A 25,070-nucleotide genomic window follows, 5' to 3' on the forward strand; every position below is an offset into this window, starting at 1 on the left:
CTTTTTATTCGACCAAAGGCTTTTGTAAAGTCAACAAAGCGCACAGATTTTTCTTTCCCATTTTCTAATACTTTTTCGAGGACCTGTCTCATGGTAACATAAGGTTCAGGGTGCTCATGTTTTAACGAAAGCCGTATTGTTCCGTATTGCCTCTTCGAGCAATAATTCGATTCTACTTCTTATCATATTTTCTAGGATTTTGGAATATATGTTACTTGGGATGCTTACGAGAGATATTCCTCGGTGGTTGTTGCAGTCTCCTTTCTTAAATATTGGGACAATAATGGCTAATTCCCAATGTTTCGGTATTTTCTATTCCACACTAGGTTTAAAAGTTGCAGAATAATTATTTTTCCTTAGACCGCCATGTATTTCAGCATTTCAGAAATTATTCCGTCGCTTCCAGAGGATTTCCCAAGCTTCAAATTCTACAGCGCTTCTTTCAGTTTGTGATCGTCAATATAATCGTTCTCCTAAGTGTGACCTTCCTCTTTCTGCTCTTCATCTATTTGTAGGATCTGTCCATTCCCTCCCAGGAAGTCCTCGAAGTATTCCCTCCTCCTTTCCATAATCGCATTATTCTGTTGGAGAACGCTTCCTTCTTCATCTTTGACGAGCTTCAGAGTTGGTACTCTTTCCTTTATTAAACCCTTGAGTAAACGGTAAAATAATTTTTAATTTTAGTGGATATAGGTTTCCAATTTTAGTCAAAAATTCCAAACTGTTTTTTTTTTTTTTTTTTTTTTTTTTTCACGTTCTTTCTAACCCTTCTCTCTCCCTTCCATACCAAACCATCTTTAATTGGTAGAGGTCGCTTCCTATTTGACAATTTCTTTTAACTGTTTTAGACTTTTTATTCCTACACGATTCTTCTCTCGTTAATTTGTGCGTGATTTTATGGTGGAATTTGCTGTCAGCAACTACCATTTTATTGCTTGTACATAGTTGGATCATTCTTTGCCCATAATCGTTATTAACGTTTTCTTCATGGGCACCTAAGATATGAGGCCGAGAGTGGGAATCGCTTCCAGCTCTGCCGTTTATGTTTCTAACAACAATCGGTTCTCCATGTGCATCCATATATCCCTTTGAGTACTATCAAACAACTTTTCCTTTTCTGGGGTGATGGCGTTATCATTCGGTCTGTAGACCATGGACTAACTCCTAGAAATATTTTTCAGGGCATCTCCTTCTTTTATGTCAACTACCTGATCGCTAGCAAATTTCCATTCTTTGATCACTGTGTTCATTAGGGTTTCCATCACTCTTCAGCACCTCTACTGGTCTGCTATTCAGTTTTCACTGGTTTCCGAATAAAGCAGAATGCGCAACATTCAAAGAACTATAGTATACAATAACTTCTTCTATTAATATTTTTATTGATGTATAATGGTTTCATGACATTTTATTTATTTATTTTGAATTTTTAAAATTTCATGTGGTTTAAACAAGGCGATTGGAGATATGAATCGTAAAAAGTAAGAAAAGTAAAAATAGGACTGCTGCACAAAATAGCTGTACAAAAAATTAGATAAATATAATCATACAAAAAGTATCTATGATACAAAGATTTTCAGTCCTAATAATAAATTGGTTGACCCTGGAATGGTATAAATAAATATTTGTTTTACAGCCTCAATCAATTAGCTTGAGTATAAAACGAAACCGATTAAGAAAATCTTTTCGATATTATCTTTATCATCATACCAAAAAAAGACAGAAGTCATAACATTTTATAAGCTACATCATCTGCTGTACCGTTAGAAATTCTTGAATAGATTCCAACATTGTTTCGTTGAAATTTATTTACGATATTTTTTTAATAATTTTTTGTTTTAATCTTAATCCACACCTCTCGAGCCGAATCTAGCGCCCAAGGGCAAAGAGCGAATATACATTATCTTCAAATACATTTTCAAAGGGTTTTTGTGCTGTATTTGATATTTATTACTTTTTATATTTATCACTTCTTATATTTATTATTTTTAGCCTTAATATAAATATTTAATTATGTATAAAGTAATTTAATATTAATATATACATTTTAATGTATTTATTTCCTCGTGTCCCGTGTACATATTGGCTGAGCTATGTTTTTAAAATTCAAACTAAATATTAACTCAAACTATATTTGATTTTTAAGTATGTTTATAATTTAAAATTTGAAAAATTAATTTTGACGATAAATTTTATTTTATATATGGTAACAAAAAAAATTATGGTATAATAAAATCACAATAATATAAAATAAATATTTACTTCAATAGTAATGGCAAGCTGCGCATGTATGTGTTGCAACTGAACAGAACAGTTGCGCAGCACACCCTTTTCAATAAAATGTTTCGCACTTCTATTGTTATACGGAAAAGTAAATATGTAAAAATATCTATCTAAAATGAGGTTATGCGGGTTTTGAAGTTACTAAAAATAATAAAGACTTTGTAAACCCAAAGGTACGATGCCGAACACCAATAGTTCTCTACATGTATCTTTCCAGTAGCACTATTAATCTTATAAACTATCACTCTGTTAGACCAAACTTAAATAGTAATAGTCCTTTAAAAGAAAATAAAAGGTTGAACGAAAGCTTTCAAGAACAAGACTAGGAAAGATGGATGACGGACTGACTGGAGATGGATGGGTCACAAAGCGACGTCTTAATAATGAGTGGTTGGTTGGGAGGCCCTATATCGGGCAACAACAAAGGGCTGACAAATCGCCCTTGTTCGTAGGGGAATGCGATTCAGGAGTTACCTACAAATACTCATGGACAGGTCTCTTACAAGTTGTTGGACAGTTGGTGTCGATAGTACAAGAAGAACATTTTGTCATCGACGGTGTTCCGGAATGGTAAGGATAATCTATCGATAAAAGAGTCTTTTTTATTCATCTCACTGGTGTAGAATCGTTTCTTTAGCCAGTCATTGGTATCAAACAAACAAAATCGTTACCACATATCACAAACATAATAATTGTTGTATTAGTTATTATTATATCAGATTAAAATTTAACTAATAATCATGGAAATACTGAAGCCTGCATTTAATTCTGGTACAAATAATTCTAACCTCCTTAATTCTAATAAAAAATTCTATAATAACAATTAGTATTACAATTAAACAAAATAATATTACAAAAACTGTTTTTCGCACCCTTCATTAAAATAAAATTAGTACTTCATACATAATAAAGTGAATGTATAAAGACTCAGTAAAGTATACATAATACATATTACATTTGATATATTATATATGTATGAGTTACTAATTTTATTTTAATGAAGGGTACGAAAAACAGTGTTTGTAATATTATATTGTTTAATTGTAATACTAATTGTGACTATAGTATATATTGGAATTGAGGAGGTTAAAAGTATTTGTACCAAAATTAAATTTACGCTTTTGTATTTCCATAATTATTACAGGTACTTAGCATTATTTTTCAGGAGATCGAAAAAACCGTATTTTACAGGAACAAATAAAAGTAATATAGGAATATAGTGTACTAACTAGTAAACAATTTTTTTCCGATCCCTCTAAAACAGAAAAAACAATTAATTAGTGCATGCTTTATTATGTGAAAAAGGAATAAATCGTATTGGGCATTACTTTGCAATACCTTTGGTATTTTAAGGTTACCTATAGTGTTTATTTATTATTTGTGAAATGGCCATTCTAAATAGTCCTATTTTTGGTGAGGGGCCTCTTTATATTGATTCGCATAGAAGATAGAGAAAATAAAAACATACTAAATAGTAAACAATAAACCAAAGGCATGACGAAGTTTTTCGTGGTCACGTGGTTCGAAAACTCTGCTGTGATTGGCTTCACTGGACCTGGCTGTGTTTAAAACTAAGCGCTAATGGTCGTCACTGTTTTTTTTATATAAGCCACGTGTTTGAAAGCATTTGTGCCACCTTTCTTAACGAAAGATGATGAAACCATCCGATGGAAACAATGCCTAACTTTGGGTAAAAACAGACCAGGGCCCTGTTTCATAATGAAAGCTAATAGTATTAGTTCATAGTACAAGTGTAGAAACTAGTGTGGTAATAATACTAATACTTATTTGTAGGACATGACAGGGATGACTATTAGTGATATTACAGGAATTAAAAAAATACTAAAGTACAAGTTACTAATGTACAAGTCTGTATAATTGAATTAAGATAAATCTACAAGACTATTGTAATTAGTTTGTACTTTATTATGAAACAGGGCCCTGGTGTTTAAATTGGGCTTTTCACATCGATAATTTAGGTTAAATTTATATGAACTGGAAATCACAATTTACCAATTACCAGGAAATTACCAGTTAACGATAATGAGAATTGAAAAAATATTTCAAATACAATAGAGGAAAGTGGTTTTGAATTTTTACCGTAAAACACGAGTTGTAGAAAATCCCCTTATCTAATCTGAACAGGCTGTTATCGGACTAGATAGGAGCTGAATCCCCTGAGGAGGTATTTCCTCTGGCAAGAGCTTACCTAACCCGCCAACTCCTTCACTTCATTCCGTCAGTCTGTAATGTGATTCTTTATTCCGAATGAGTTGGCGGCTCTTGTAGGTCTTTGGTTGGCAAAGTCAGTCTGTCTGTCTTGGGCAATTGTTTTTCAATTCGTTCCTTACTAAAGTATCTTTATTTAGTTCATTGGATTTTTTCCCTTGTTTACAACTCTGTTTGGGTTGGTTAAGTTTGGGGCAACTTTACTTAATGGACCAACGCACTGCCATTCGTAATGACAGTAATCTTTAAAAGCAAGACTGGCATGATTGTCTTCAGTCACGAAGATTCCATCGGTCCAACTGAAACTAACTTGTTAATGATAAATCGAAGAGTAAAGTAATCAAAATCACCCTTCCATTATCAATTTGAAAGTCAATCTTTGGTTTTACTTACCATGTAGAGGTAGGGGACTCTTAAGGGGCACTTAAGTGGTTAAGCAGTTCCTTATGTTTTATCTAATCAATGTGTAGAAGTTCTGCTCCTAGATCTCTATGGTTACCAAGCCCTAAATTGTAATTACAGTTATTCGTACCGTTCCGTTGCGTTAATACTTTTAATATTGTTAAAAATCGCTTCCTGATTATCGTACATACTTAAATAATTTAATTGTAAAAAAAAAAAAATACTCATGTCTGATAGATTAGTTTTATACATTAATATTTAACGATTGATAAGTACTTTTCATAAGCCGATAAATTCATCGATCCTACATACAATATGTAAGAAAGTTTTATTTTCCTGTTTAGGAAAAAGTTTAAACATTAAAGAATAAAGAACTTAGGTACAAAAATGAATTTATTATTAGAAAAAAATATATAATAAAAAAAAAAACTTTAGTTTGTTCCTTCGTTCGTTTTTGTTTCATGAAGTAAAATCTCGCTGGTCATCAACGCTATTTATTTCTTAACTTTTATGATTATATTTATTTATTTTATTTTTTACGTTCCATGTTATATTTGTAAATTTCGTGAATTTAATAATTTAAATACTAATTCAATTTTTTTGTTATTGTCCCTAAGGGTTGTTGATACATTGAGGTGTGACGTAATACTGAAAGATGTGGCTAATTTAGTTATATTATTATTGCAATACTGGCATTTAGTAATTGTAATTAATATGTGCCCAACACTGATTCTAACCACTTATTTTATAATTGCATACAATTATTCACTTGACAGCCTGCCTGTTGAAGCTATAGAATTAAGATACTAGTCCTTTTACACGATTTTGTGGTACGTACTAATTTATTTCGAATTTACAAATCTTTGGTATTGATTGAGTTCTCAACAGTGGTACTACTAACATACAACGGTGCGTACTCTCGAACAGATGAGATATTTATTAATGGTGATTAAGATTCATTACCAATTTCACACAAGTCTTGCATACTAATAAGAACAACATTAAAATTACAAAACGTAGCTCTTATACTAGTTACCAATAAAAATACTAATAATTAGTTGTGAAACAAGTAAGAGAAAGTGGCAATGAAGCTTATAAGAAGAAATATGAGCTTGGCACAATGTAAGAGAAAAATTAGTAGGGAGTCAATGGTGTAGATGCTAGTCTTAACTAACTGCCAACAACCTTAATTTTAGGTCTATTAATACTATTAATAGTTTATATTTATTTACCATAATAATTAGATTTATATTTTTTATTAGTATTATTAATTTAAAGTATTTCCTTTTTCATTAGCAACTATAATACAAGATATAGCTCAATCAGCGAAGATCAGTAGGGTAAGGGTATTTCTGAACCGAAACCGTCTTCGTTCGTCGTAGAAAATTGTGTGTGTGTGCGTGTATGTGTGTTATAAAATTATGTATTACTATAAAAAAGTTGTTTAAGACAGTTAAGATATTGTTCACTCAAAAAATTTAAACAATATACAAAATTGAATTTTTTTTATAAAAATTTAAAATATCCATTATTCAAATTCTGCGGCTAAAACTTGATCAGATTATTTCAACACTTTTATTTTTACTTTTCAAATACCTATTTGAATACTATACCTATAATACCTATTATAGATCGACATTTTCAATAAACCATTAACTTATGTACATGTGATGCTCCCATATTAATTTTAGAATAATCATTTTTCAAAATTTGACTTCTTTAGACGGAAAACCAAATATTAACTGCCTATATACAAAGTAATTGGACAGTGTACTATAAAGTGTTGTGTATAAATATATTGTATAATAGACTTAGAACGGAGAATCTTATATTAACTTTTAAAGAAGATAAAATGAAGAAATTTTCGTAAAATAAAGACATAAATGAAAATGAAACATATAAGACTCCCAGATTACATGGATAAGCTGCATTTTATCTGTTTACCATAAAATGATAAAAACTTTGATAATATTGGACCAATTAATATCGATACATTGGTTAATAATTAATCCAGAGATTTATAATTCGGAAACTTGGTAATTCGCGTAATCTTTTAATTATGACCATTGAATTTATCTGTTTTGTTTTTATCTAAAACAAAAATTTTGATTGAGAAAATACACAAACAGCATCTCATGAATTAGGCCAGTTATTGAGACGGGATATATTGCTCCATCAGCAAGAGGTGTTTATAAACATCATCAACCTTGGAAGATTCACGTTAAGATTGTTTATAGCTTTCGTTTCCCAAGTCAAGGTAGTTTATAAAAAAATATAAACATCAAAAGTTAACTATGAACGAACCAAACACGTTTGCATAAACATGGTTCAATTTCCTAAATACACTTTCAATGAATGGTAGTCCCGAAATAAAATATGGAAAAGTTAGTATTAGAAGAGCCAATGAAATTGTTTATCTAGACGAATACTTGAATGCCTTCTTTTGATTGGATAAAACTGAAATACAAACGTGATCTAACATTTTCCTAAAATATAAAGTGATATTCACACGAGTTTCATTCCTTGATTTTTTTTCGACTGGTAAAAATTATTAAGTATTTTTGTTTTGCTTTATGAGAAAACAACGGTGGCAAATTGTAATGAGTTAAAAAATCTGAAATGCATTTTGGCGAAGTTTGATTAACGGTTTCCCATCTGGAAGAGACGTAAAAATAAATTATAACAGTGAATTATCACAGAAATGCTACTAAATTTTAATAATCATAAATTGTTATCTCCAAAGATAACACCTCACTCCACAGAAATAATGTGAACGAATATGAGCGAACTATATTATAGGTTATGATTAACAAAATACTAAAGGCAATAAAAAGTAAAACTAATGATAATTAAATAAAAAATAGAGAGAGAGAATATACAATAAATAATTTTATTGTAACAGAGACATCAAAAACCTTTACTGAAAATAAGAATCTCCGCAAATTTGAAGTTAATCAAGCAAAACAGGCAACTAAAATAAAATAGAATTAAGAAAATTAATAAATAAATTAAGTAATAATTAATATCAAAATATTCAGAAATTGTTTTTAAAAAACAAATCTTAATTCGAGACCAAACAATTTGGGACCTATCGGCCCACCCGACATTTCACATAAATATATAAATTATTTTTTAAAGTAAAATTAGATTTAATTGAGAGAATGTTCACTGATTTTTTTTTTTTTTTTTAAGTGATAGGGACTGAGTTGCTTCTAACAAACCAGCATATAACAAGAATTAAAAACATTTAGCATTCTAACCACCAATGTGAAATTTTACATAGGCTGGACTCAAGATATAAATCATTTTGACTTAATATTTGCTTTATTTTTAAACCAAAATAGAACCTTTTTAAACTTTTTTTTATTATTTCAATATTCCTATTTTATCAATTTAATCACACATTTAATAGCCAAGTGATTTTATTGTGTAGATTCTATGGCTACATTTTTTTTTTTTTCGAGACGGATTTTACAAATTAGAGAAATATCTGTTAACCGTTTTGTATAAAACTTAAAACGATAAGCATAAGCAGTACCAGATGCTATTAGACTTGAATTCACAAAAAATATGTATAAATAATAATCTTTTTAAAAAATTCTAGGAAAGCCTATATTGTTTACAAATAATGAAAATTATGAGAAAAAAAAAAAACCTCCAATTCCATACTTATATTCCCTTTCTTATCTTCCATAGTTTAAGTTTCGACGAATCATTCTTCGCCCCCTTGAACGTTTTCACTGTGAAGTAGTACCAGCACTCCTGCCGTCAAAATATATATTAGGGGTATTCATGATCTTTAGTTTAACATGTTAAAGTGTGTTAAATGGAAAAACTTATGTTAAATGGAGAAATATTTCCTTCTTTTTCCATGTTAAAACGATATAACATGTAACATGTCTGAGAGTCTGTTACTAGGTTTGTTAAAGGGAGAATGACGTCACGAAAAAGACCAGCTGAGCTTGTCACCGTTTTATTTGTTGTGTTAGTTACTTACTCGTAGTTTGTTTTTTTATTTTGTCTTTCGTTTTGGACTTTTTAAAAAAGTCAATCAGTAGCCAAACTTTTAAACTTCTACTTTCCACTTATTTTAATCGAGTTGCAATAAATTACTGTAATCAAAACTTAGAAGTAAACAATAACATGAAGTTTTGGAAGGAAAGGTTACTTAACAACTTGCTCAGAAAATCCGTTAGGAGCTCTTTTGCATTTATATGTCTTATGATATTTAACATGGTAAATTATTTAAGATTTAACACAATATTATGAATATCCCTAATGAATAACAGTCAATTAGCTCATCTTGATTCTCTTCCTCACAAGTTAAAAGATCAACTAGGCACTGAGTAGCCAAACTTTTACACTTCTACTTTTTACTTATTTTAGGCATGTTGTAATAGATTACTTTAATCAAAACTTACAAGTAAACAATAACGTGAAGTTGTGGGCAGAAAGGTTATAAAACTATTTGCTCAAACAGTTCCCTAGGAGCTCTTATGCATTTAACATTTAACATGACTTTAAATAGGGCTGCTCATAATCCTATACTTATAACATTTAACATGGTAAAACATTTAACATTTAACACATCATGAATACCCCTATTGTAACAAGTGGAAGACATCCTAATAGTACAAGGGGCGGGAAGAAAAAAAAAGGCAGTTATCTCACCCCAATATTTGATTACTTTAATGAAAACTAGATATAATTACTAGTCAAAACTGATGAGTGCCAAGTATAGGTAGGGGGAATAAAAAATGCCGACTGTTCAAAACCTTAAAAAAACATTAATTTTTCATTCGGAGCTCTATATCTTAAAAACTACCAAAAACACTTTCATAACGTTTTCATCTTCTAATACTGATGATCCTATAGCAATTCGATTAGAGACTATAATTTTCTAGAAATATTGTCTTCGTGATAGTTAATGAACTACTTTTTTTTTTATTTTAGAAACAGATTTTTTTAAACCACATGGAATCCGGAATTTTTTGAATCCAGCCTTATTGTAAGAACCAGCATAAGAAGGACCATAATCAATCGTTATCATTTTTGAGATGCAGCAATCAATAAGTCAGTAAGTATCAGGCAAGTTTTATCATATGCATAATAATATTCTCACATTTTTTAAAAAAACTTTTTTAAGGAGCTGGATTATAAGGATATAGTTATAACTATAATTGACCCGACAGGTTTATTAAAATATATGAGTATATAATTAAGTTCTTACGATGGATATTGCTTCTACAAAACAAACTATGGAGGATGTAACTGTTCTGAGAGACTTAAAGTATGAAATCGCCTCTTTTGTAATTTTTCGATTGAAAGTAATTCTTATGATTAAATGTTTTCAATTAGGAGAGTTAAGAACAAACCAGAGTACTTAGAAAAATATGAGGCAACAACAAACTAAATGACATATTTTAAAAATAATTAGGAATAAACTCCCCTATTTGGTATAAAAGACCTAAGTAATATTCGAATAAATATTACTTTCTAAAACATAGCTCACAGACGTTAAATCATATAGTGAGGTATGCTGAATAATACACACATCGTATTTAAATAAAGCATTAGATCAGAGACAAGATGGTGAAGACATTGGACTAAATAAAGTTGCACTAATGGACAGCGGCAATATGCAATGTCTGAAAATAGCATATTACGTGATCAACTCATTTCTTATTCTTCGCTACCCAAGACAATTTTTCCTCTTCAGCTCATTCAACGTGCCCTTTAACCCATGGAGCATTTGACTGATCTAATTCTTGAACATAGAAACTAGAATAGAGCAAACAGCCACACGTAGCATCTTAAAAAAAAAATAATAGCAGGCATAATGTAAAATGATAAAATATTATGATATTAATGAATACTAGAACCAGAAATGATTAAGAAGAATTTTGGATAAACTATATCTATATTGCTATTTTATTATAATATCGATGTTATTATGTTTCATAACTTTATTATTATTTTATATATATATATTTGTTATAGTTGTACTTGTCTGCCTCATTTCTCGTCCTACTTTTCTTTTTAATTTAACATTTTACCTCGGCAAAGCATATATTATTTACTTCAAATACAAATATCATTTACGTTTTTCATCTATATCCTTTAATAAAGGTTTCCTATAAATAATCAATAAAGTCAGAGTAGCTTGTACGGTTATCGAAACCTAAGTCTGTACGGAAGTTTTTATTATATCGAAACGATGTCTTATATCCGAAAACAATTACCTTTTAACCAAACAACCCATTTTGTTAGAGCTTGTATTGAGTCCTTTTTGTTGATATCTTAATTTAAGCTATTAAACGCCTGTTGAACAGATTCGATACTTACAAGAGACTTACTTGGAATCCACATACAAGACTGAAACGACAAGAAACTGCTCGTAGATTTCGATTCACTACTAAAAATTATTATATTATATATAATAATGTAATATATATTATATATGTATAATATTATATGACCAATTTGGACATATGGATTTGAGCTTTAGGGCTCTACCATACCATCTAATTCCTCCCGCATCCAATCCTTACAATCCAAAATCCTACGTAAAATCCTTGATGTTCCTTATTACGTTACAAATAAACTCATCCAAAGACCTTAACATCTCATGCGTTGCAGATTTGGCCCAAAACAGATATGCGTCTTTTCATTCCAGACTCCTAACACATTAGTTCTTAATCTCTCATCTTTAACAAGGAAGTCTGAAAGTCTGAAAAGAAGATGGCCACGGACCTTCTAATTTAACTTAATGGGTGGTTTCTTCCCAAGATTTTCAAGTGTAAATGAAACATTTCACATATTTACTTATTGTATTTATTATTTTGTACCGTTGTAAATTACATTAAATAAATTTAAAAAAAAAATTAAGCTATTACATAGCAAAATCTCCACACACTAAAAAAGACCAACGCCAACGTTAGGGTTTCATCTCTGAAACGTAGATGATAACAGCACGAATCAGCATCTTGCTAAATCTTGGTCTAACTCGCGAAAAAATGGCTATTTAACGAGCCAAAAATAACTCCTCTTAGTACCGGAGTTTAAATAATTACTTTTAAAAATTAATGATAATAATGAATTTCGAATGCCTAAAATAGATTTAGCATTCCCAAGAAGAAACATAATGGGATTAGTTTGAAATAGGTATTTCAAACTTACAAACAATAATTCGATCATTTAAATTTAAGGTAGTTATTTAAAATCATTACACACTAAAAGGTGTGTATATAAAATAGATATAGAAAAAGGAAGTGAATATATCAGTTTTGCCATATCAAAATTAGAATGAGGAAAATCTTGGATAGATATAGAGAATTTGTCAAGGATAAAGACCTCTTGTTATTACGAGAACAGACCTAGAACCCGTGATGCAGGTAGAGTCTTCATTAAAACATATCCTCCTCAAAGCTACCTAAAAATCAGCTGCCCTAAACTCACTTGAGAATAATTATCCAACTACGACTCTCCAGTAAATATGCAATTACTCCAAATGTCGGTCCACACAAATATACATTGGACCCACAAAAGCTTTGTCCAGCTTGTGATGGAACGGCACTGGAGGATGGTTTCCATTTTTCCACAAATCGCCCCGCATATCATGAGAATCGAATCCAATACACGCCGAAACTAAGCAGTATTAACCCAAATCAGTTATGAATGTATGAATTTCAATCTGTACGCTCAGGCTTGGATCTTAAACATTTTTTTTATATATGTAACACAAAACCTTTTCCTTAGAGCCGGGATACCTTTCGTCCCAATAGGAGGTATAGTTTTTGTTTTATTTTTTTAATATTATTAAATATTAAGTGACGTTTTTGTTTTATTGTAACGAATGTAGATAGCCCAGCTTGGGTATATTGTTGTTATTAGTTTACATAAACGATCTTTAACTCACCATTTTTATTAAATTACTACAATTATCTATTTTATGTATTTCACAGAACGGAGGTTGCCCCATAAACAAATAAAGAGATTATTCTAATATTATTTTTGCCATGTAAAGCACTTTTGGCAAATAAAAGTACAAAATATGAAATCTATCATTTCAACAAAATCTCAACATATCTCACTCTCTTCATTTATATTTCTCAACTTTTACCACCATAGATAGAAATTTAAAAAAAACTTATTAAACCATACAGGAGATATGAATTAACAATATATATATTTGAAAAAATCTTCAACACTCCATTGCTGTATTTCACTGAAGATATTTCTGATTTCGAATACTACCCAAACATTTTTGTTGCTAACAAAATCACTAAGATAAACGTTTCTTCCGATAAACCGCCGAACAGGTTTATTAATATCAATTTATTAATTATAATTCATAATAATGAAAATCTTTATACACGAATATCTCCTGAACAAAGCATTAACGGACGTAGTTTTTTCTTCTTCTTTAGGCTCTACAGTCCAAGATAGACTTTGGCCTCCCATACAATTCGAACACATTCCTCTCTATCCAGAGCCCTTCGTATCCAGTCAGTCGCACCAATCCTCCTGAGATCCTCTTCCACGTCCTTTTGCCAGATTTCCTTTGGGCATACTCTTTTTCTTTTTAAGGGAAAAATTTCTCTTGTGACCTTCGCCATTCTTTCGTTGGACAACCTTTCGACATGTCCGAGCCATCTAAGTCTTTTGGACTTGATAAATCGTACAATATCTTCATATCCATTAAGAACATCCTATGTTTTAGTATCCCTTATACGCCAGATGCCTTGTCAGATGGATCAAGAATTCGTCAAATAATCTTCCATTCAAAGACTCTAAGACATTGTTGATCTGTATTTTTAAGTGTTGGTGTTTCAGCACTATCACATACAACGGGACTAATGAGATATTTAAATATAAGTAGTTTTGTGAGCTTATAATGTAAAGTTGGCTTCAAGTTCACAAAGTCATGATACGCCTTATTTCAATTCATTATTATTTTCTTGATCTCATCACATATCTTATTTTCATAGTTTATTTCAGCTGAGATATGTGGTGAAACGGTCGACAGCTTCAAAGGCATAATTGTCGTGTATCAGATTGCAAATGTATGTTGATATAACTATATATTTCGTTTTCGACTTGTTAATCTCGAGTCCAACACTGACCTAAGTTCGGACCATGGTAATTTTTATCAAATTAATTAGTTTGAGAGGTATTTTATGGATTTTAAAGGCATTAAATAGCTGGATACTGTAAATCCGACCAAAGGCTTGCTTACTATCGATAAACACCATATGAACGTGAGTATTCAGCTCATAGGAATTTTCGAGGACTCTGAGGAAATTCTTTTCTTGTTTTGAGATCCTTGATTCATATTTTCTGTTAGGACTCTTAACCCTACATACATACATAGCTGAAATTCGGTAGGTAGATTTGTTTTCTGGAGAGAATAACACAATAAAAGAGCATTGAAAACCAGAATCCAGTTGGTATCGAAGAAGGCACTTGTGGGTCTTAGAGTGAAATAATTAAGGAATATTTCATCTGATTTAGAAACAAAATGAAAAGGAAAATTATAAATGATCAAAAAAACCGTGCCCGTGTAGGCGACATATTTCCGTGACAACGTATACTCTATAATCCTCTTACCCCCACCACCTCACTCTTACCCATCCCCACCACTACCTTCTCCGTTACCGGACACTTTTGCCTGCATGACTCTCAGCATCTATAATCCTCTTACCCCCATTACTACACTACTAATTACCTCCCCCACAATCTACTTCAGTTACGGGACACTTTTTCTAACATGGCATCCCGCAAAATGATTTATAAGACGTTGTCACGTCAAAAAGCATATATTATAGATCTAATGCCTGTTGAACAGATTCAATACTTAGGACTCCATCTTGACAAGAGACTTACTTGGAATCCACACACAAGACTGAAACGACAAGAAACTGCTCGTAGATTCCGATTGCTACAACACTTACTTGACAAACGCTCTAAACTTCCCATTCCCTATAAAAAACTAGTATACACTACGATAATCAGACCAATTTGGACATATGGAATTGAGCTCTGGGGCTCCACCAAACCATCAAATTCTTCCCGCATCCAATCGTTACAATCCAAAATCCTACATAAAATCCTTGATGGTCCTTATTACGTCACAAATAAACTCATTCACAAAGCCTTTAACATCCCATTCGTTGCAGATTTGGCCCAAAACAGATATGCGTCTTTTCATTCCAAACTCCTTAACCATCCTAAACCATTAATTCTTAATCTTTCATCCCTTCTAATTTAAATTAATGTTTGAAGTACCACCAGTAGGTGGTTCCTTCCCAAGGTTTTCAAGTGTATATGAAACATACTACATATTTACCTATTGTATTATTTTGTACAGTTGTAAATTACATTAAATAAATAATTTAAAAAAAAATATAGAACAAATATACTTGTTTAACATTATACGATGTTGATAGGGTAAATTTTCAATAATTAACAAACTTGTCCATAAACTGATGGAGGTAAATTAGGCAGACGCTGATACACGTTGTTGAGCAAGTTGCAACAGTATGAAGGAAGGTAGCGCTAGTTTGAGTTTACAACATTAACCAACTCTAATGAGCTCCCATCCACGGCCCCTTCTCTATTTACGTAATAAAGCTAAAATTTGGTGATTGAAGGTAGTTTTGATTGCTAAGTTCAAATGAGGAATCGCTTTGGTGAAGCTTTGGGCCTCACAACAGGCGATATTCTGACGTAAACATCGTTCAGCATTACCTTATAAATGATTTAATTAAATAAAATACGATATTATCGTCAATGTTAAGGATTTAATTTATTGAAGAATGTACATCAACATGAGATAAAAAAATTACGTAAGTACATACTGCGTCCAGGAAAAAATAAAAGTAATTGAGTGGTTCGACATTTCAAGGACATGAATCCGTCTCGATATCATATCTGCACTAATATGTAAGCCAGATGAGTTATAAATAAAATTATTGCCTCAAATAGGTCAGTTGTTGAGGAAGGCTGTAGGTTTTATACATTACGCTTGTACATAGGGACGAAGTAGTTTTAATGATAACTTCATCCCTATGGAAGTTCATTTACTCACTTATTCAGTTCAGATCATTAACAAAATTTGAATAAGATTAAGTTAAAAAAAAACTAAAACTGTACCATTAAATTCTTGAAGGGTCAGGGGTACAGTACTTTGTAAGGAAGTACAACTACTAGAAAAATTGTTCTGCAAGGAGGTGATTTGGTCACAATCATGCTTGACCCAATTAAGGGTACCTACTTTATGAGGATGGGTGGATCCCAGGGGCTCCCGAACCACCGCTGACTCAACGGATATAACAGATAATAATCATCTGCCATAGCCGGATTCGAAACCGAGTCCTTGGAGTTAAGTAGTCTATTGCCTTACCAATAAGCTACCCACTCCCACAAGATTGAAATTATTGAGTGAAAAAGTATTTTTAGTAATAAAATTTAAGTGTAACAGAATAAACAATAAAAAAAAGAAACGTTAATGTAAAAAAACTGCGTTAATGTTAAGCTTCATGGCCGTTTAGACAAAGTTATTGCTCTTTTGACCCTGTTTCAAGAGAATGTCTGCAAGAAAAGGGGATAAATAACATTTTATAGGTTATTATTCTAAAGTTCTGTATTAGCTCAAATATATCTCAATCCTTATATATCCAATATATATGTCAACTCCAAATTTATAAATAATTTTATTTTTCGAGAATAAAATTAACCTTTACTAACAAAGAAGTTTTCAAATATACTAAATTTATCTTAATCTTAAAAGTTTTCCAAATTAGTTACTACGTTACTCAATATAATAATGAATCATTGAGAGAATTATGGAATACGTTTTACAAAACCCACTAGCTTCTAACCTTCCTTCCTCTCCTATTCCTGATACTCCTCCGTGGCATCTGAAAACAAGAAGGCCTCGAGATCTTCTCATGTAGAAACTTTATTAGTGTGCTTCCAATGGGTAGTTTCCCTACAATTGTAATAGAACTAACACACATTTACTAGGTGTATTTTTAAATACAGTTGTAAATTTCATCAAATAAATAGAAAAACATTTTATTTATTCATTATTATTATTTTTTTTCTCTTTTCTTCTCTCTTCCCTTTTTCAAATTAACTTGTTTCTTTTTACTATTACAAGGCAATTGTTGTTTGTTTTATTTTAGTGTACCAATATCATTATTTTTTGTTATTAATTTTACTTTCCTCTCTTATTAAGAAGCATTATTCTTATATATTTATTTTATTATTATTATTTATTTTTTTTGAGAACATTGTATATAGTTAGAGGTGTCATTTGTATGACTATACTCCCTCATAATCAACTGTTAAAAATATATATATAATATAAGTTATATCAACCATGTAAGGCCCACCAGGCCGATCTGGTATAAAAATAAAATAAAATCAAAAATAGAAAAAAAAATCTCACCATTGGACCTAGCATTTCTTTGGGAAGAGATAGGCAAGAGTGATAACTTTAATTATTACTGACCAGTGTGCTACACAATCATTAAAGTAGCTACTCACTTTAACACAGACAAAAGCTTGGTGAACCTATTTCCACATGTGAAACTCGGAAAAACGAATCAAATCACAACATCGAATGCTGATTCATTGGAAATATTGAAATCACAATCGAAGAAAAAACAATTAATACAATATTCGCAGTAGTATTGTATAAATTGTTTAAATATTGTTCGATAGACGACAATGTCAACTTATGCTCGGCTTCTCTAGAATGGGTGAAATATGAGACCTTAATACTTCATACCAAAGCTGGAAAAAGCAAAAAGCAACCGAATCTTCTATTTTTAAATTTTTAACAATAGATTCTGGTAAGATGAAGTGAAATTCAAAACATTCCAAGGAATTACATCTATAATTTCAATATTATTATTTACTAATTTTAATCCATCTCTAGTATGATCCAAGTAACCGATTATGTCATACACTATAAACCTTGAAAACATATTTTATAATTTAAAGAAGTAATTAAAAAAGCTTGAGAGGTAAATAGAACATTATTCATACAGTGCGAGGGAGATAAATGATTGATGTATGACTCAGTTGATGATGGAGCATGGGAAATTCCAAGTTTACAGAATTCCTTCTATCATTTTTCCCTGTGGTAAAATGCATTTTTCTGATCCGGTTGAATTTCACTTAACCATTGCCAATGATAATATCATTATTGTCAGTTAAAATAGTTAAGGGATTTAAAATGAATGTTAAATATTTAGCATATAAAGTCAAAATGTATCTACTAAAGTGTAATAAATACGTTTATTGTTTAAATCCTCTCAAAAAATATAAAACATATTTATCAATTATTATTGACAAGTAATATAGTATTAATAAGTAAGTTGAAAATAGAATAAAAAAATTAATATTAAATAAAATTTATTGGAAGAAGATAGTTGACCTTATGAAGTAGATTGTAGGAAGATAGTCCGGGTGGCGGTCAATAAATATCAAAATAGTAAAGAAAACTGTTTATTGTTAACCAACATTTCGGCCAACTTTGCAGGTCTTCGTCAGCGCTGTCATATTGAAACAAAGATGATTACTGAGAGTTATCTGGCAGTTATTATATTTGTTTCAAACGTTAGTTAACAATTAATAGTTTTCTTTTACTATTTTGATACCTTTATTGACCGCCACCCGGACTATCTCCCTGCAATTAAATGGAATAGTTAATGAATATTGGTTAATTGACAATATTTTATTAGAAATGGGAAGAATAGAAACGTCTGCAATACATGCAGAGCAAAGCCGCTATGTGATAACAAAAAAGTTCCAAAAATATGTAGTTTTTAGCAAATATGTAATTTGCCTACGGCGCATAGGCGTTTTATATTTTTCAACATAGTATCAAAAAAAAAATTTATCGAAATCGATTATCTCACGTGTAGCCTCCTCTTTAAGTATTATGTCACAAAAAAAAACTTCAGAGTAGGGCTGCCATATTGCTCCGTATATTTTCTTGAAGATATGTATAACAATTTCAAATCAAATTTTTAAAAATACCTAATTCCTAATGCACCAACCTATCGTATCTGTATAGAAATTCAGTTAATTTCAATTAATATTTAGCACCTTTATCATTTTTATCTTCAAGAAATTTAGTGTGGTATCAATGCAAATGACAATATCCAGATATTGCATTCTGCTGGTTGCTACTTTCCAATTTTGAGTACAAAATGTTTAATTTTCCCCTCCTGCATAGAGACTGGATTATATGAACTACAATATACCTGCAGTTTTATTATTATTATTATTTAACACTGTAAAAATATAACAAATTAAGATTACCGAGCGAAGCACACATTAAGCAGTTTAATTTATTGTTTTTTTTTTTTTTTAATTCTAAAAAGTATAGCAACCAGGGGCAGCGGTAGCAGCAACCCTGAGGTTGCGAGTTCAAAACCGGCCCCATCCGAGATTTTTATAAGCATAAAATTATACAAACCTCACTCACAGCCTCCCCCCGGGAATTTGTGAGTCCCGTTAGCCAATGGGTGGCACTCACAAAAAATGAGCGAGGGAGTGACGAACCCACCCTACGAAAAAACCACGTTAAGAAACACACGATTATTTCCTATTATAAATAGCTCCCATAATCATAAAAACATAAATAAAAAAAAATTCTTTCTTATATGCGGTAACCACACTTTACAAAGTTTTCGTCTGGCTGTAGTGTTGAGTTTGAGGAAAGAAGGTAGGAAAACTAAAGAAGCGGAAAGCCAAAACAGGCCCAGAGTTGAAACTGTCAACAGATCAATGCAGTGCCTCCTTTTAACCTGGACCTCTTAAAGCCTCTCAAGCTCTTCAAAACTTCGCTAAGCAACACCCGTTTACTTACGGGAAAATAAGTATCCAACGAAGATGAAAACATAAAACTAACGATAAATGAAAAAAATAGTAATAAGGCTTTATGATTCCAAAGTTATGAAGCTGATACCAAGAAAAGACTCCGTTACAATCCTGCACTCTATTGAATAGGTAGGTACAACTAACACTTTGGTATACACGTCACACGTAGTTACGTTTAAGTAAGTGTGAAAGTAAAATCATACCATCGTTCACTATTAATTCCTAATACAAATCCGTATTCGTAAAGAACTTGCTCGAAATGTTCAATAAAATCTTTTGAACGAAGAAGCATGACATGATAGAGATAATTTTTTTTTAAATGAACCTACTTTGGCGTATTCCTTGATAAATTTGCCTTGATCAAACAATGCAATGCTCCCCCTTATAAATAAATAAGTCTTATTATATTTAAGTTATTAATGATGATCCCGCATGTGCTATACATGCATAAAAAAAAATCGTCAAACCGTGATTTGATTAAATTTTATAATCTGTTTTGATAATAATCGTAATAATACTAAACGTAAAATAAATTATATGATAATTGTTATTTATATGTTAGTTTCCCCATTCCAGTTATGCCTTCTTATACACTCAACAATCAAAACACATGCTATTTACATAATTTATACTATGAATTACTACAGATTTTATAATCAGTTACATCATTTTTTCAATATTTCTAATTCAGTTGATTATCAAAATTTCAGAAACCAGTTTGGATAGTTGAAAGGTTGGATGCAATGTTTTTACGAACGCAATACTTGCTAAGAATAATATGGAACCAATGTGTAAGTGATACTAAAAATGACAACTGAAGCCATGAAAGTTTTCCCAACTGATAACTGGTATCAAGGACATTTGCGGGGACTTGACTTGTATTTAAGAACAGTGTTTCCACTTAGTTTAAAGTAGAAAGCACTCAGTGATACACTTCACATTGTAGGGAAGTACCATAGCCGTATTTTTTTTCCTTTAATGATTCTCTTCCCGGTCATTCCTGGCATACAAGAAGGCAGCGGTGGAGTTATCTACTGGAAACCAACCAATTTTAACTATGGTCGAGGGTCAAGGTTCTATTTCGTGGGTTCGCCGCTAAATAAAAGTTTGTCTTCCAGGCCCAGTTCGTATCGGCGCCGCTCCAGTAACCAGGAAGCTAAAGTTGACGCCTTACATACATCGTTGGACAGACAAACTTCCAAACCAAAATCTAAAAGATCAGTCTTAACCCAATCGTCCGACCTAATCTAGGACCTGCCTCTAGGACGTTTGAGATATTCAATCCTACAAGGCAAATTCAAAATGGTTTTAAGTACGAAATGGCATATGTTTTCTTTTTAACTAGTCTCTCGCTAGCATAACCAAATATTTAACCAAAGCATTTGAAGTTAATAAAACCAATAATGAGTTAAATGATATACATATATATTCTTAAAATTAATTTGCATGAGACTAATCTCATGAGTTTAACCATTTTTGCTTTCAACATCTCTTATTTCAGACTATTAAATGAATATTGTTATATTAATATCCCTACATTCATTAATAGGAAGTAATTTGAAAAAATAATTTTAATATTAATCAGTAACCAGATATCACTCCTTCCATTATAAACTCTTTAACCATTATAACCCCCTAGTTTCTAATCTTGCATCCTCTTCCATTCCTGACAATCCTCAAATAAGCCTGAAAAGAAGATGGCCACGAGACCAGCTAATGTAAAATGTCATTAAAGTGCTACCAATGGGTAGTTTCTCTACACGCCTGTAACACTCCAATTTAAATTAGATGAGATTTACTAAATGTATTATAATGTACAGTTGTAAATAGCAATAAATAAATATTATAAAAAAAATATATTAATCAATTAGTTTATTAAATTTAATGAGTATCACAATAAACATACGTTAATCTATGTTCTTTTCTATCTTTTGGAACATTAAATATTTTGGTATAATAATCGGTCTGCGGTTATGAAAGGCGGAACATGTGAGGTAGCCCAAGTGAGGTTAAACTCCCTCTTTGAGAGTGTTTCTAGGAGAATGGGAGTTCCCTCCTTGACGTTAACAATTGTCAGGCCCTGGGGGTTTTGTATGGTTTATACCTGCAAAGGGACAAAGCTTCTCGGGGGACAAACCCCACTCAGCTATTTCTGTCTCAGATATTGCACTAGTCTCTTTTCAAATAACAAACCGAATTTCAGTTATATCTCTTTGGAATTTAATTCAATTGAAGTTCATATAAATGACTAAGTCCATCCCATAATTTAAACAAAGCAGTTTTATATGCAACTTTTAAATATAGAAACCGTTTTTTTTTTTTTTTTTTTTAACACGTCAACAAATTGAGTAACCGGATATTAGTGTGATTCATAATTGATACTAACTTGGTGGACTCAAGGGAAAATTTTACGCATTGTGCTTGTATCGGATTTTAATACTTTACTGATTCATCTCAACTTTAAATATTTACATCTGGTAAACTTTGAACATAAAAAGATTTAATGCATCGAACCTGTTTGTAGAAGATACCTGAAAAACTATGCATGTATCCCACGGCAACAGTAGCTTTTTAGCTTCGTGCATTATCTCGAAAACGGTAAGTTTAATGGTTTTAAAATGCTGATAAAAAAATGTTGGATAGTAAAAATAGGATCTCTGAAATAATGAGTGGAAAGGTGCCTCTACACGTTTGCCAAACAATAACAAATTTGTGCATGAGCTAGCTTGTGAATGAATTATTTGGATTGGCTGGTTTTGGCCAAGTCGGTCTGAATTTGTGGCCGGTACACTCAGAGTCAGTTTTTAGACACAAATCAAAGGGAATTTCTGCTGCATCTACACGTTTGATTTAAGTTTGCATTGATTTAGAACTGCAAACAGATAAATAATTGTGCTCACCATGCTTTAATTAATTAATGAATATCCCAAACCTTTGGAGTTAATCGTTAACTCTGGTTTATGGATGCATATTATAAAATTCTATAGATTCGGTGTAAATCCATTGTTTCGAATCTTGATTAATTTCATCAATTAATTAATCATTAATCAACTTTAGCAGTTTATTTCTGATTTTACATAGCACAAATATATTTTTATGAAGACATTATATGTCTAGGTAATTAAATTTTAAAAGTAGGTAATTAAATTTTTTTAAAACGTTTTTGATAAAAATTCTAGGACGAATGTTACTTTAAAGGTTATGTAGTATTATTTTTATGATTTTTAATTATCCACAATCTATATTCCTGATATTTACTTTTTCATTTAGCTTATCTTTGTTTTGTTCCTTTTTATAGTAAAAATGGATTAAATCGAATGGTATAGCAGAAAAAATTCAAAAAGAACAATACAAACCAGTGGATACCGAGATGTGTTGCTTCCTTTTTAACAAGCACTTGTACACGTCTTGGATTTGCGGCAAGTAGAGAAGATCCAGCATAAAGACATCAACAAGAAATCAAATAGAACCTAATTAAATGCACCATAAATTACTTTATAATGATTATCTTCGCAGGAGAAATTAGCATTTGCCCAGATATTGGCCCAAACTTAATTCAAAGAAAATTAATTAGGTGTTATTTTGAAGAAAAAAATATGTTTTTTTTTAAACACAGTATCCTTGGAACTATTGAAATTAAAATTTCAATTTTAAATTAATTTCGTAAATTTTAAAATTTTAGAAAGTTTGCCCTACTAAAGAAATATGCAAATAATTGTTTCCTCACAGTGGTTAGTTTTTCAGATATATAGATGGATATATCAGATATAATTTCGTTTTTAATTCTAGATAATTATTTCTGAATAGAAAATAATTTATACTTTTATTAAAAAATAATTATATTTTCAAAAATTCAATTGGTCACTATTATATGTATCTATCTTAATATAAAGATCATTTGGATCGGGGTTACCCGCGTTTAAGAGTCTACAAAGAAAGATTTCCGAGATGTGCTTAATTGAACGGGCTAAAATTAAAATAAGGGTCTTTGTTTACAAATACATAAGCACTAAGTAATTATATTTACATTTTGTGCTCATAATTCATTGTGGGATAGTTCCTGTAAATCTGTGTCATGCAGACGCATTATAGTTCCATGGCACTTATCAAAACAAATAAAAAAATATTGAATTATAAAAAAATGGTTTATTTTTGTAAAGCTGTATCTCAAGAACTATTAGACGTACAGATGTCAATTATTACTAAATGGAAGCTTTTTTAATACACCCTAATGTACTTTATAATTATCATAGTTGGAGCAGATTGTTCCATTATATTTTCTAAAATAATTTTTAAAAATATGGATTTTTTGGAAAAGTTTTGATTTTTGCAAAGCCGTATCTCAGCCAATTTTAGACGTAGATATTTCTTTCAGCACGCAGGCAGAAGCCAATTAATGCACTCTTAGTAACTGATTATATTTGTAGGAACGTATTTCTCATGATATTTGCGAAAATAATTTCACGAAATGTTGATATCTAGTTGTTTGGAAACAAATATTGTCTTGAACATAAATTATTTTTTTTGTTATTATTTGATCAATTTTATTTTATTACATAGATTCATATTTTTATTTACATTATTTTAATAATTACGATAGAATTTCCTTTTATTTATATATTTCTTTACTATATTATTTGCAACTTTTTTTTTTTTTAATTCATTGAGTACTATTGTTATCTCTTACTTTTTTTTATTCATTTTTCTGTTTTTATTTTATTTTATTCTTCTATATCTTTACATTGTATGAATGAATATTAGAGCACTATAAATAAATTCTCTTCAATAAAATATATTTTAATAAAATAGGACTCAAATGTTAGGAAATTCGCTCTATTTCTTATTTATTTTTTTATTATATTTTTGGTATAGATTCATATTTTTATTTATAATAATCATGATAGTATTTAATTTTATTTATATATTTTTCTATTATTATTATTTATTTTTTTAAAATTCAATGATTACTATTGTTATCGTTTACTTTCTTTCTGTTTTTATTTTTTTTATTTTTGTATATCAAAATATTGTATGAATGAATATTAGATCACTAATACTTAATGCCCTTAATCTATGGCAGATTATATTAATTCTCTTCAATAAAATATAGCTCAAAGTTTATGAAATTTACTTTATTTATAATGAGGTGTAGATAGTTGTCCGTAGATTAATGATTGGAGAAGTTTGTCGGGGGGTTCGGTCAGCAAAGAACAACATAAATAAACAAAACCATATTTATTTATTTTATGCCGACGTTTCGA

General features: G+C 30.6%; 1 protein-coding gene across 1 annotated transcript in view; it reads right to left on the reverse strand.

The window, feature by feature from the left end:
* LOC106678649 (coiled-coil domain-containing protein CG32809) overlaps positions 1-25,070 on the reverse strand; it is a gene marked incomplete in the record, with an annotated part of 525,778 nt that overhangs the window by 415,435 nt on the left and 85,273 nt on the right.

Source organism: Halyomorpha halys, unplaced genomic scaffold (assembly GCF_000696795.3).
Source record: "Halyomorpha halys isolate HHAL.00 unplaced genomic scaffold, Hhal_1.1 Scaffold152.1, whole genome shotgun sequence".
In the NCBI taxonomy this organism is placed as follows: Eukaryota; Metazoa; Arthropoda; class Insecta; order Hemiptera; family Pentatomidae; genus Halyomorpha; species Halyomorpha halys.